This window comes from Eurypyga helias, unplaced genomic scaffold (assembly GCF_000690775.1).
Source record: "Eurypyga helias isolate BGI_N326 unplaced genomic scaffold, ASM69077v1 scaffold90, whole genome shotgun sequence".
NCBI classification, from domain to species: Eukaryota; Metazoa; Chordata; class Aves; order Eurypygiformes; family Eurypygidae; genus Eurypyga; species Eurypyga helias.
In genome coordinates this window covers 148,334-161,573 of record NW_010226054.1, presented here as the reverse complement: position 1 = coordinate 161,573, position 13,240 = coordinate 148,334, and the positions used below count along the sequence as shown (strand labels likewise).

Genomic DNA, 13,240 nt, shown 5'->3' with positions numbered 1-13,240 from the left:
AATTTATACAGCCTTTCAGCAGCTCCATCAGACAGGTGTGGGAGCAGCCAGCTGTACTGATGCACAGACCAAGTTCCTCTAAAACCCGAGTGCCCATATGGCCACGGCGAGGTGGTGCCACCTGCCCGGACATCATCCCCGCACCACAGAGAGGATTCGGTATCGCCCGGAGGGGTCGTGCAGAGCAGGTCTAGATAACGAGCGAGCTTAGACTCAGAAATGATGGATGTTTCCATCCACAACACAGGGACCACCAAACAGCTCTGTCTAGACAGCTTTAAAAGCCAGCTTCTACTTCTGGCCTTTAGTTCTCTGCCCAAGGTATGAGAAGAGTCAAGCTCAGCCATAAGAGGCGGGGTGGGCCGGGCGCTACCAGCGAAGGTAAGCTTATTAGCCAAAACATAATAAATCTCTGTAGATACCTGGAAGAGCAGAAGGCCATAGTTTGCTTTGCCGTATCACTGGTAATGAGTTGGCAAGAGGAGAGCATTCCAAAACGTTAACCTCAAGCTTAATTTGACTGGTATGCACTTTGGAGAGTCCTTAACAAGACCGGTGCATCCAAGAGAGGAACTACCTGCCCGCTCGTGTCTGCCATGAAACGCAGCGGAACATAAAAGCATGCGGTTTTAGCAGTTTAGAATACAAAATACTGGAGGGGGGGGGGGGGAAATCTTTGCGAAGTGATTTATGTAGTCTAATCATGTTTCACACATGAGCATTTCAAATGATGTTAGATGTTTTTATAGGATCCAGATATGAGAAAGAAGGTTTGCCAGGTGGCAAAGTAGGCAGGAGGGAGGAAGGAGTAAGAAAATAATTGTATGTTGCCTGCTGCTAATACACAGGCACGTCCATAAGGCCATACAAACCACATATAAAGTACAAAACATTACCAGCGTAGCTGGTATGGTTAAGGAGCTTTGCTTCCTAATCAACGCTTACCCATACAGATGTTTTTAAATAGTGATCTGGTAGCGTGATCCTGAGGGAAAATAAATATCAAAAGGGGTGATTTAATTCAATCATCCTGATTCCTGCATAACGTGATCCTATTTCTTCAAAACCCCAGAAAGCAGTAACTTAAGTGAAGCTTACAGACCAGCTAATATATTTACAGCCTTAAAATAACATGAGACACACTATAAAATACACCGAGATCCAAATTTAATCTGTTTTAGCAATATTCTTGCAGCAAGTAAAGACGAATTTTACACTGGAAAAATCCATTTTATCAGGAGCAAGACTGAGCTTTCTAATAACCAAGCTACTTGCTAAAGTGGAACATCATTTTGCTTTACTCATAAAGAACAGTTTGCCGAATCTCCAGTTAGGCTTCATTTGATACAGTACAGATGTTGCAAAACCAATACCTTCTTTCAGAAAGTCTCTCTACTCCTGACAAAGACTACATTACAATGCATTTTTGATGCGCAGAAACGGTGTAGTTACAATCAGCAGCCAAATACTTTTCTGATGGTATCAGCCAGGCAGCTTTTCCCCGGCTTCTCAGTGTTCCCGGAGCTGCGAAGGAGTTGTAAACATGGTAAGCTCATGGGAAAAACCCCGCTCCATCTTGCAAGCCTCCAACAACTCGCTGTTCAGAGGTGCTGCAAACAGATTTAAGCAATCTCTCTTTAACACCTATTTCAATTTTTGGCACAGCATAAGATGGTGATTGGCATTCTTGACTCTCACCTGTCTCCAGTAGAGCTTAATGTGCATAGAAGCACATCCCAGCCTCTTTGCTGGTTCTGTTCTGGGAACTCTGATACAAGCACACCTGAACGTAAAACAAAGGCAGGTTCAGTATTACCCAAACCAGGGCCATTTAGCTCATTTTGGATTAGCGTGCTTGTCAGTGCATCTCAGATGTAGACGATCCATCTGAAAGCTACTGAAATCGTGCTGTAAAAGGGCTCCCAGGTTTGTGCACCCTGGCCTCCACCCTGTGAACTCGAAGATTCCTGATTTGGATTCACAGGACGTAAAACATCAGATACGAGGATTGCTCTGGGCAAGCCGCCATCTCGGCTGCAGAATTATTTTGGGGGGTGATATGCCATCAGCATTATCAGTTAAGCCATCAGCCATACATACAAATGTCCACCTCTGTACAAAGACATAAAGAAAGGGACCAGACACGACTCTGATTTACTTTCATTGCCTTTCTTTGACCCCTGGAAAGAAAGCCACCAGCTCAGAAACCCCTCGATAATCATCTCTCCCACAGTTGTCCTGCAGCACAGCAACTACAGATGACAAAAACCAGCAACAACTCGACCTTCAGCAGAATCCTGTAACACTGGATTTACAGTAAGGTGGGATAGATTGTAATTAAATTACTGAGGGATCTTTTCCTGCATCTGCATCATGTGTAAAGGTCAGGAATTATACACCACACTAATCATCGGTAATAACCGGGGTGGTGCTTACATGGACACGACAACTCGACGCCAACCCATGCTGTCCCCAAAAGGGGTGGGGTGGGCTCCCAACCTCTCCTCTTCCCTCCCTTGCCGGCTCCCATATTCTCACACCTCACACAACCTGGGAAACTATGCTGACATTTCAGTCGGACCTGTTGTGTGACCTGGCTAAGGATGGATGGGGTGGGCAGCGTGGACGAGGGCAGGATGAGGATGACTGCGTAACCACCTCACCACTTGTACAAAGTGCCACGTTCCATTTATTTGTACAACGCGAGCCCAAAGTGATTCTTACATCTCCCAGCAACCTATTAACAAAAAGAGACTTGGTGAATGGAGTATCTGGATAAACACTTCAAACAAATACATAAATTATGCATAGTCAGTATACTTTTTCTACCTTAGGGATCAAACTGAAACAAGACTAAAGAATTATGTTTTATTTGTATTAAAAATGTATTAGCTGCTGTCCGAGAAGGTTTTCTGGAACATTTGGTATGCTACCCAGGAAATTCTGTCTGAAGCTTGCGTTGTTTATTACTACCAATACTAGGAGAAACCTGGCACTGTTACATCTGAGAGCTTCAGCAATAATTCTTCAGGCAGAACAGCTTAAATTTAATAAGAATAACTTTTTTTCATCTGAGCCAGAAGATCTAAAGGCAAAGGAAGACCCAATTTTACCCATCTATTTTACACATTCAGACTTTACAACCAATCTCTCTTTTATGGCACAAAGTGAAACTAGGCAATCATTTCTGAATAGATCCTGTGCTCACCTTCACTTAAAACGTGCCATAATACTAACTGGTAACCAGAACCATGTGAAGAATCAACACTTTCATGGAAGATACAGAGGATGAGTTACTTTTCTAAGGGGCACACAAATCCTATGCAAAACCCTGCAGAACTGGGCAACGTGTGGAGTGGGGAGCTGGAGTTTCCCGATTTAAATGTCAGATTTCTGCACCTACATCCCATAAACGTAAACCACATGTAATATACTTGATTAGTCCCCCGAGAGACAAATGGGGAACGAGTCCTGGATGGCTACAGATGATAGGTTTTGAAGAAAAAGAACCTGAATTAAATCTACAAGAGGTAGGCAGACATATAAAAATTACCTTCCTGCAATCCAGGGTGGATGTTCAACAACAGGGACAAAACAGGGACTTAGAGGCAGCTGCTGCCTTTGGGAGAGAGAAAGGAGCTGAACGTACAGCTTTGCCATCTCCTTTCATTCTGTAACTAACACCAATTCTAGCAAAACTCTCCGAAGACTTGGATAGCAAAAAATAGATGCTGTATTTCCAGCTTTTCTCTTTTTCTTAAACAAAAAAGGTCAAGTTAAAATGCACTACATTTGGAACATGTAGGAAGGAAGGGGATGAAGCAATCGTTTCTGTCACAGGAGAAAAGGGACTGGCAGCAAAGAAAATAAGCCACGTTCAACGGCTTCTCAACGCTCAATGACACAGAGTCTCTACGAGGGGCTGTTGTCCCTCCCCTGAAGCAGACAACAGGCGAGCCTCGGGAGCGTGAAGGCTGGGGGTCCCCCACTTCGACCCAGCTCTCCTGGCACCCAGCTCTGGGTCTGCCTTGTCGTGTTTGATGGAGGGACAACGCGATGCATCAAGAAAGCACACCAGAGAGTAAAATGCAAAAGGCATGACTGTAGTTAGGAAACTAATTTGTTTTTTAGTCTAATGGTTATAATCAGCAGACTTCCTGAGTATCAATCTTCCCGAGCCACGGAGGGGGTGAGATTACAGACTGACGACTGTAATTTTTACATATTAGACATCTAAGTGTCATTTTCAGGAGTCTGGTAATGAAACCTCCGCAAGATATTTTTCTATCAATTTAAAGATTTTTACGGCATGGCTACAAAAGGGATTATTTATTTTTTTTAAGACAGGCTATTTTTAAATCACAGAGAAGTAAATTACTGTGTTTAAGATGATGACACTAGACACTTTAAATATTCCTAAACTGACTCCACTTTTGAACATCAAGGTTGAGAGGAAGGAAAGGGAGGCAAAGGAATACCCAAATGCATGCTGAGCAAGTTCTTAGGGCAAGTTATTCAAATAAACCCACTAAAATATGAGGGGACAATTATGAGAATTACGGCTAACAAATTGGTATGTAATTTAATGAAGCAAGTTAATAATGGCATCCCACTTGGGATTAATCGTAATACATTAATCAATTAAGAAGCATTTGGAAAGCAAAAAACTGCAAGTCAGAAACATTTACAATGCTGTAAACAGAGTGATCCTGACATTCAAACGAACATTAAACTAGACGAGCGCAGAGATCTATTCCCCGTGCAACGCACACAGCCAGCTCGCATGGTTATGGCAGAGAGCTCAAGACATCGAGGAGAGACCCCATAAAATACACAGAGAGTGCTTTTCAAATTTGTAGCGCTGCACAGCTTTGGAGTCCAGGTCCTCTCAACAGAAAGAAAGTTTACAGCTCCTTCCTAGCATCAACATCTGTGATGTTTCTATTGAATAAATCGGAGCAACGGACCGTGATGTATCACAAAAAGCAGAAGTCACTCGATAACCCGTCACCATTTTTAGGCTCCCTCCTTGCTACTGCATCCAAACCAGAGAAGCCACAGCACAAGTTACGAGTTATGATCTCAGACTTTGCAGGTAACGAAGCTTCTACAGAGCATTTGGGGAGGAGGGAAAAAGGTTTTTTTCAGACACTTTGGAAGTTGAATTTCTGAAGATATCTCAGAGATTAAAACCAAAATAAAACTCACAGACTCTCTGTGCATTCTGATATTTCGCTCTGCACTGTGAAAAGAACCACATGACACTGCTTTCTGTACAGCCCATATTCCTTAAAACTCAACCTAACAAAAAGGCTTTAATTGAAAGTATTGCATTTCAGAGGTCACAGACATAAAATCTGGCTTCCTGCTCCTCTGCTTTATTGGAAAATACCATGAAGGAGTTCCTAGAGCTGAAGAGAAGACGGGAAAGGAAGCTGATTGCTTGGGCACTGAAGAAGATAAGTGCACATAAGGTAGATTATCCTTCTACACTGCACAGTCAGCCTGTGGATAGAAAAGTTTCAACACAGCAGGTTGCAGCCATCATGATCTAGAGACTGCAAATGCCTCTTGGCAGAACACAGGCAACCAGAAGCAGAACGATGTGTTTGCTTCCAAGAACGATCTGTTTCAGCCACCCCGCCAGTCTGTCTGCCTCCACATCCAGCCCCACTTTCGCTCACGCGTCCGTACCTCGTTCCTCCAAGCACGCTCGCTCGGGTGCTGTGTGAACACCTCCGCGCTCAGCAGTCCCAGGTTTAGCCACGGGATGCATGGCTTATCTGTAAGATAAGCCATGACAAATGCACAGCCACGGGAATGCGAAAGCCTGAACCCACGGTACGCTGCAAACCCAGAAGAATTTTGCTCGTGTTTGTGTGGGTTCAGAAATGAGGGATTACTGGGATCCCTGGCTCTGCACCGTGACCCCAGCAGCAAAGGCACATTATCGGTGCTGTTGTCAGTGGACAGAAAGTCTGGAGTATTGAAGATCACTTAATGCAGGAAAAAAACAAAACACATGAGGAAAAAAAAAAGCCCCAGGGAAAAGGGCCAGCGTTTCGTCAGTGCAATTCAGCTCACTTCCAGAGTGCTCGTTCCTGAAGGCCAGCAGCACAGGGCTGACAGCACGGATGCCCCATGCCTGGGAGTGTCCAAGGCCAGGCTGGATGAGACTTGGAGCAACCTGGTCTAGTGGAAGGTGTCCCTGCCCATGGCAGGGGGTGGGACTGGGTGGGCTTTAAGGTCCCCTCCAACCCAAACCAGTCTGTGATTCTATGACCCCAGGGATTCCCAAAGCGCCAGTGGCTTTGGCACCGTGAAGTCCCAGGGCTCACCCCAACAATCTGCCGCTTCGTTACCTGCTTCTCGGCCCTGCTCCAAGCAATGATCTTTAGGGGAGGGCTGCAGCTCTGCCCATCTCACCCACAGCTAAAACCTCTGGAAGCTTCCCGAGTAAACTCATGACTTCCTCAGGAACTGGCTGCTTAGTACTCGAGAGTCAGCCTCCCCATTTATGTACTAAAATAAAGGATGAAGAACCTTATTACAGAAACCTTTTTTTTTAAAAAAAATCTCTACTGTAAACTGCAATTTTACTATTAAACATCAGAAGCATGACAAATCTGGACAAAGGTGTGCATCGGAATAAAGTTAAAGCCTCATCGTTAAGCACTTGAAACTCAATAATCACCAAAATGGAAACTATATATATATACACACACTTTTTTACCCACAGAGCTATTCCCCATCTGTTCTCTCCTTTCTTTCTTCTTTTACATAAAATATTCAAAAATATTCATATTTGCCAAGGAAACTTTAACAGAAGTTGAAATAAAAATCTGAGTTTTGAGCTTAGTTAAATAAAAAAATTATTTTTATTTTCTTTAATGCAAAGGTAGAATATAATTTTTAGAAACAGACACTTTCCATTAATTTTGGTCTTCTACCGAAACTCAAATTCCAGTCAAAAGGCTTTCAGTGCAAGTGGTTTTTGATCAGCATGAATGCTGATCGTTAAGCACCAAAACTTGCATCTTTTGGCTAAAGAGACCACCTCTGGAGCTGTTCAGTGCCATTCACATACTGAACTCAACCCAACTCTAACAGACTTTAAGAACCTCTCATAATTTTATATTAAAATTCTCCATGACTCAAGATCACTTTTGTATTTTGATAATTTTATTTCCATTTAATTACTGGAAAACTAGGAGAATCCTTTTTCGCTCTAGACATGCTTTATATTCTTATACATCATCATATCTACCGTACAATTTGTTTCTCAGAAAAATGTACTTTCAGTACTGTATTTACCATGCCTACCTACTCTGATTTGCTCATCCTTTATGTGTTGGAGTAGCTACTTTATATCTCTCTATTATTCCTCAATGACTTACAGGCTGTAGTATTGCTTTTATTAGTAACAACTAAGAGTTTTAAATAGCTGTGACAATTTAAAAAAATGCTACAGAACTGGACTTCAGTGAGTCAGAAGGTATTTCAAACTGTTTTCCTTGTCTTCTGTTGCAGAGTTACCAGTACCTACGCATACACTTTGATAAATACAAAAGATACTTTCCAAAGGCACTGAAGAGGTACCTTTAACCTGCACACATTTTCATGTACTAAAGATAATAAAAAAAGCCCCTGTACAAATTACTAAATAATACTGCTAATCAATAAAAATAGTTTTATTATTCATAAGCTAGTATTAATAAAACACCATGGGTTCGAATGTAACCATTACAAGAATTAATACTGTAATTTAATTTTAAGGTCTTTACCTGTATCTGAAGTCTATTAAAATAAATGAAAAGCCTCTCAATGACTCTGGATGATGCCCTGCATCTTAACGATGCTACATGTTATTTGAACTACTGCAAATCACCTTTAAGATACTGCCTAAACACTGAATAAGCCCTGATTATGCTTCATGGGGACGGATATAATGTTTCAGGAAAGGGGCACACCTCTGTCCAGTCTCATTTTCAAAATCAAACTCGGTTTACTGCAATGCTTTTTCAAAGTCTGAGCACCAGACGGGTGGAATTGGGGAACTGCTGGGAATCGAGACGTGGACCTGGGAACATGGTCCCCCACCATGTATGGTTTTCTCAATAGCTGCTGCATTCTAAGCACTTACCAAATTTATTTGGTTATGACAGAAAACACATGAAACAGCTAATGAAAGGGAAGAAGAGGGGAAAAAAAGGCTCCTAGGCAAGTTAAAAGCTGAATTCTGTTAATTGAGGAATATACATTAGAAAAAAGTGTATTTGTGCCAAATATTCAGTGGCTTTGATGGTGTTCCACTGATTTATTCTGTGTTTAGCTCATTCAGGTCCCTGTGAAAAGTGAGTTATTGCCTTCACGAAGCACACCAAGAACTACTACCAAAAAAAACTTACAAAAAGCAAGGCCAAATTACTGTTTGTTTTACTGAAAAACAAATCTCTGCATACCTGAGCTAGCAGTAAATATAAAGACATTTACACACAAATAACTCACCCATAGACCTAAAAGTTAAAAGTCCTACACAGTATTTTTTTCAACAACCTTAAAAAATATGTTAGTATTGGAAAAGAGAATTAAGAATGGCATCCCAGAAAAAGAGCTGTAGAACCCTTGATTTTCATCTCACATGCTTTTAAAAATACCGTTAGTTGCTTATTTTCTGCCAAGTACCTAATTACCTTTAAAAATCTAGCCCTGCACTGCTAAAGCTCTTGAGCGGTCGAGGTATCAACATCACTCATCATTAGGAAGATAATTTTAATGATGAAAGCATTGCTAAAAGTTCTTTTAAAATTCATTTTTACTTTAACTTCTTTAGAGATGATTTGTTTGAGTACCTGAGATACAGTAACTAATCACTGATGGTTTTCTTTGCAAATAATAAAATAGATTTATATGCCCTCCCCGTAGGAACAAGAATTCCATCACCTCCTCCTGAATTTCTGAGCTATCGAATATTTGATGAGTGCTTAGGGAATCAGTATTGTGTCTTTTCACAGCAGTAATCAAGGAATGAAGTATTCTCCGCTGTAATGAATCTACCGCAGGCCCCAAAGATGAATATTTCAAATGCAAAAGCAATATGTTTGTTTTGAACACACTTAAGTTTGGCTTTAATAAAGCGAGTAGTGAAGTGTGCAGTGAATGACATTGTTAGATGGTTAAAACAGAGCCGTGCAATATGTCTGGATGCATTTAATCCAAGTAACCACCCATTCCAAATGTGACTTGTAAATCTGTGTTACACGTGTACCTATGAACGGATGACTTGCAAACTGCTAAGGGATCTGGGCCTTCCCTTCCACTCCCACCTTGGCTCAGAACGGGCTCAGCCTGACAATTAACCGAGGCCCTGAGCCACAACATCATGAAGTACAAGCCAAACCTCACGCGGGCTGGTGTCGAGCACGTGCACCCCCTGTTCCCGTTAGGTGCACATTCAACCTCCTCCACCAACACTACTTTCTCCCGCAGAAACACCAAGTAACGCCAGTACTGACAGGAACAGTCATTCTGTTTTCCTCCGAAACACTCGTCAGGACCCAAAGAGAAATCATTGGCATTACCTCGGATTTTAGCTAAAATAACAAACAAGTTCTCTTTAACAACAAACACCCCAGAACTTTTTGACTCACACTGCTGTTTAATAACCTGATCCTCTCTCCTTCTTGAAACACACTGAATTTTTTCTACAGACACTCACACTTAAAGCAAAAAGCCATTTTTCCCACTGATTCCCCGACCCTCAGTGAAGCACACTTATGGGCCTTAACACCCATTACACCTGACACCAGCAGGCTGCAGTTCCCTTCTCTCCTCTGCAGCTTGTTCCAGCTGAATAGCTTTTAAAATAATTTGAACTAAAAAGATCAGAGCTGCCTAAAGTCACTTTGCTCCTCTCTTACTGCGGCCCCAGCGAGGACAAGAGAGATCTTGGAGGAAACACCACGGCATGGTGCAAGCTTTTGTGTGGTGCTTCCCAGTGAGGCGCATCATTCTGCCCCAAATACACAGCTACAGAACCAAAGTCTGCAGGAATTTTCAGCAGCACTCCCCTGTACGTACAACAGACCCCGGCTCGACGCTTGAAGCGATGCTACAGTCAGAAAAGGGACCGGGTAGTATCATGGGACTCTTTTCCTCACCATACCTGTTCATTTTACAGCTCGTACTCCAATGCAAAAACCAGCTTTCAGAGCATGGCTAGAGATTTCAGGGCAGCTCATCTCATTTGCAAATTGAGAATACCCTCCATAGAGTCCCCACGGGGCTATTTTATGAGATCCTCCGAGGGTCTAGCCACAACGAAATACAGAGATGAGCAATTTTAGCCCTTTGTATAGTCAAGAATTGACTCCTGGTTTTAACTAGTCATTTTTTTTCATTTGTTAGGTCAACTGAACTGCAGCATGCAAACAGAAATAGAATTTATCAGCAGAGTTTACATTGAAAGCAATGAGAAAAGCATAGATTTAATTAGCAATTACAACAAAGTTCCAAGTGCTTCAATTATCCAAGTTCAGAACCAATGTACTTTACCTGGAAATTACCCCTGAAACAGTGAATTCAATAAGGAAAATTCTTATATAGTCCAAGTTAAATTATTTAAAAAGGAGGAAAGAGGGTTCTTAATTATTTAATGTTTCACCAATAATTATATAGTTCAGTATAATGTTCACTCACTGGAGAACCTGATTTTCAAAGGAACATTTGTGAACATCAGTCAAACAAAAAACACCTGCCAGTCTATAAATTCAGTCAGTGCCACACACATTCATTCCAACACAGCATTAACCTATTAGCAAAAATCCAAGTCTTGACTTAATGGCAAGCCTATCCAGTAATTTCTGTGTTAAAATATTTACATAGAAAAGCACGCATAATTCAGTTCTCTAATGTATTTATCAAAAACGGTATAACCACTATTGCTGCCATGTTTTAAAGCTGTGTTCTAGAGCCGGGGCTACAGTTCTGGAAAACAACAAACTATGAAATTAGTACTTGGATAGTCAAAGCTGCCAATCAAAATGTGGCCATGGACATCTTAGGGACATTTCATTCCAAAGTTAGTAAGAATCCATTTTCAACGACAGCTTTTCAGTCACTTGCATGAACTACTAGCCACGGTAAGCTTATCCGCCCGGCACCCTGGGGAGAAAGGCTGAAGGAACACCGAGTATTTCTGAACGAAACTGCCTGTAAAGGCTTTTCCAAGCCATGGTTCACCAGCTCCAGCAGACGGTACACAGCTCAGGGCAATGAATGGCACCTTGCTCTAACACAGTACGGATCTGCAAAGGATTACCATCATCCGTTAATAGTGCCACGTACAAAAGCTCAACATCTACGGGAGAAACTCCACAAAACCCTCAGAACAGCAGCTGCCACGCTGAAGTCCCTGGAGTTTACTTGCACGGGCCGGAATTCAGCACGTGCCCTTCCAGAATGGGGACTTGGGGCTCTACAAATCTTCCGTGGCAGCTTTCCATCTAGGAGAACTACCCAGAAGGAAGACCTGATACACCCAGGAGTTTAAGGGAATGCCACCAATCTATCATTTCAACCAAGGCAAGGAAAAAAATACCAAAAAAAAAAAAAGTGCCATTTCTTTGCAGCCCCACAAAGCAGGTTGTCCCTGGGTCACTTTGTCAAAGAATTACCTTACCCCCAACTTTCTGGAAGAGATCAGGGACTGTTTAGCAGTAATGGCTTCAGATTTCATGGCTCCTGGAGCAAAGGAGCCCAGCTGCACCATCATCCAGACTTTACAGCCTAATGTCCTGTGGCCTGCAGGGCTAAAAATGATGAAAAGTATAGATTTCTGCTTCCCTGAGGGGACCGCAACACTCGGTTGTGGTCTTAAAGAGCCTGAGGTCTCTTACAATCAAAGATGGGGTTTTTTTTAACAGCATTACAGAGTATTTTAGGTTATTTTTAGTGAGTTTAATGGCTCCCTTGGAATCATGCAAAGTGGGACTTGCAGTTAGTGCAGCACCTGGCTTTGCAGGTGGGGAATACAAAACAGACCCACTATGATTTTAAGATCCTCTAAAACCAGAGTTTATGGAATAAACGTCACATACAGACTAGGAAATGGTGCGACCTGGGGCACTGCTTCACATGGTTTATGTGAAGCACGTCAGGGTAATTTAGCAATTAAATTCCAGACAGGCGATGCCCCATCACGTCTTGTACACCACGGCGTAGCACATGCTCCTGACACGGCACGCGCACCGAGTGTGCAGCTCTCCACTGCCGTATAAATCAACTCACCGTGTCTTTGGTTGTTCTGTTTCTAAACTTCTTCCTTGTAAGGCCAAATTCAATTTGCCCAATGCTTCCCACAGCACATCAAGATTAAGAAGTCTGGGGAATCATCCTGCTATGCCACTGTGAATTATCGCAGCTCCACCAACCTCACCCTAACACGAAACGCCACAGATGTGCTCAGAATTCAACAGCGATGAATTTAACATGCCTACTTCCACTAGCCTGATGTCAGCAGAGTTACAGCAATTTATGCAATACAAGGATCTGTCCTTTTCTCCTTATCAAAGCATTTGATCAAAATCAGTGACATGGAAAAAGACAACCTTACTTAATTTGAGCAGGAAAGTCAGGCTTGTCACTCTAACATCATAAGAAAAAGGGAGGTATTTACATATGGGTATTTGCATATTCTTTTTTATCTGGCTTCACAAAGATAACAGTAAGATCATTTTCTTCCACAGTAAAAGCTAGCATGAAGCATCACAGAGGACCATCATTTTCCCTTGCTCTTCCTTCTCTTTTGAAAAATCAACACCTTGAGATATTTCAAAATCCCCATTAGCCACTTCTCTGCTTGCAACAGCCTGGGGGCACAGAGTCACTCCAACTCCCTCCGCTGGATTTGCCCAGAGGGAAACCTCCATCTCTGATGCACGATGGCAGAAAGCCCACGCGGCTTGACCTGCCAGCCATCGCGAGCAGCAGCCTCTGCCCCACACCGCGGCCCTCGAGCCTGTCCAACCAACAGATGCGCTAACCGAGCAGCCGCGCTCTTGAGGATGCTTCTTAAAAAAGGGGGATGCATAAATTCACTCATTTGGAAACCTGCTCTGTTCAAGAACTTGTTACTATGACAATTTAGAAGCAGCTGCTACAGATAAGATTGATGAAACTTATTGATTAATTTTCTCTCCAGCTACGTTTGAATTTTAAGTTTTCTCTAAACAGAGCCAGT

At 42.4% G+C, this 13,240-nt stretch overlaps 1 protein-coding gene across 1 annotated transcript in view; it reads right to left on the bottom strand.

The window, feature by feature from the left end:
- The window catches only part of LOC104509326 (receptor-type tyrosine-protein phosphatase gamma-like), a gene marked incomplete at its 3' end in the record, with an annotated part of 119,157 nt that overhangs the window by 48,738 nt on the left and 57,179 nt on the right, over positions 1 to 13,240 (bottom strand).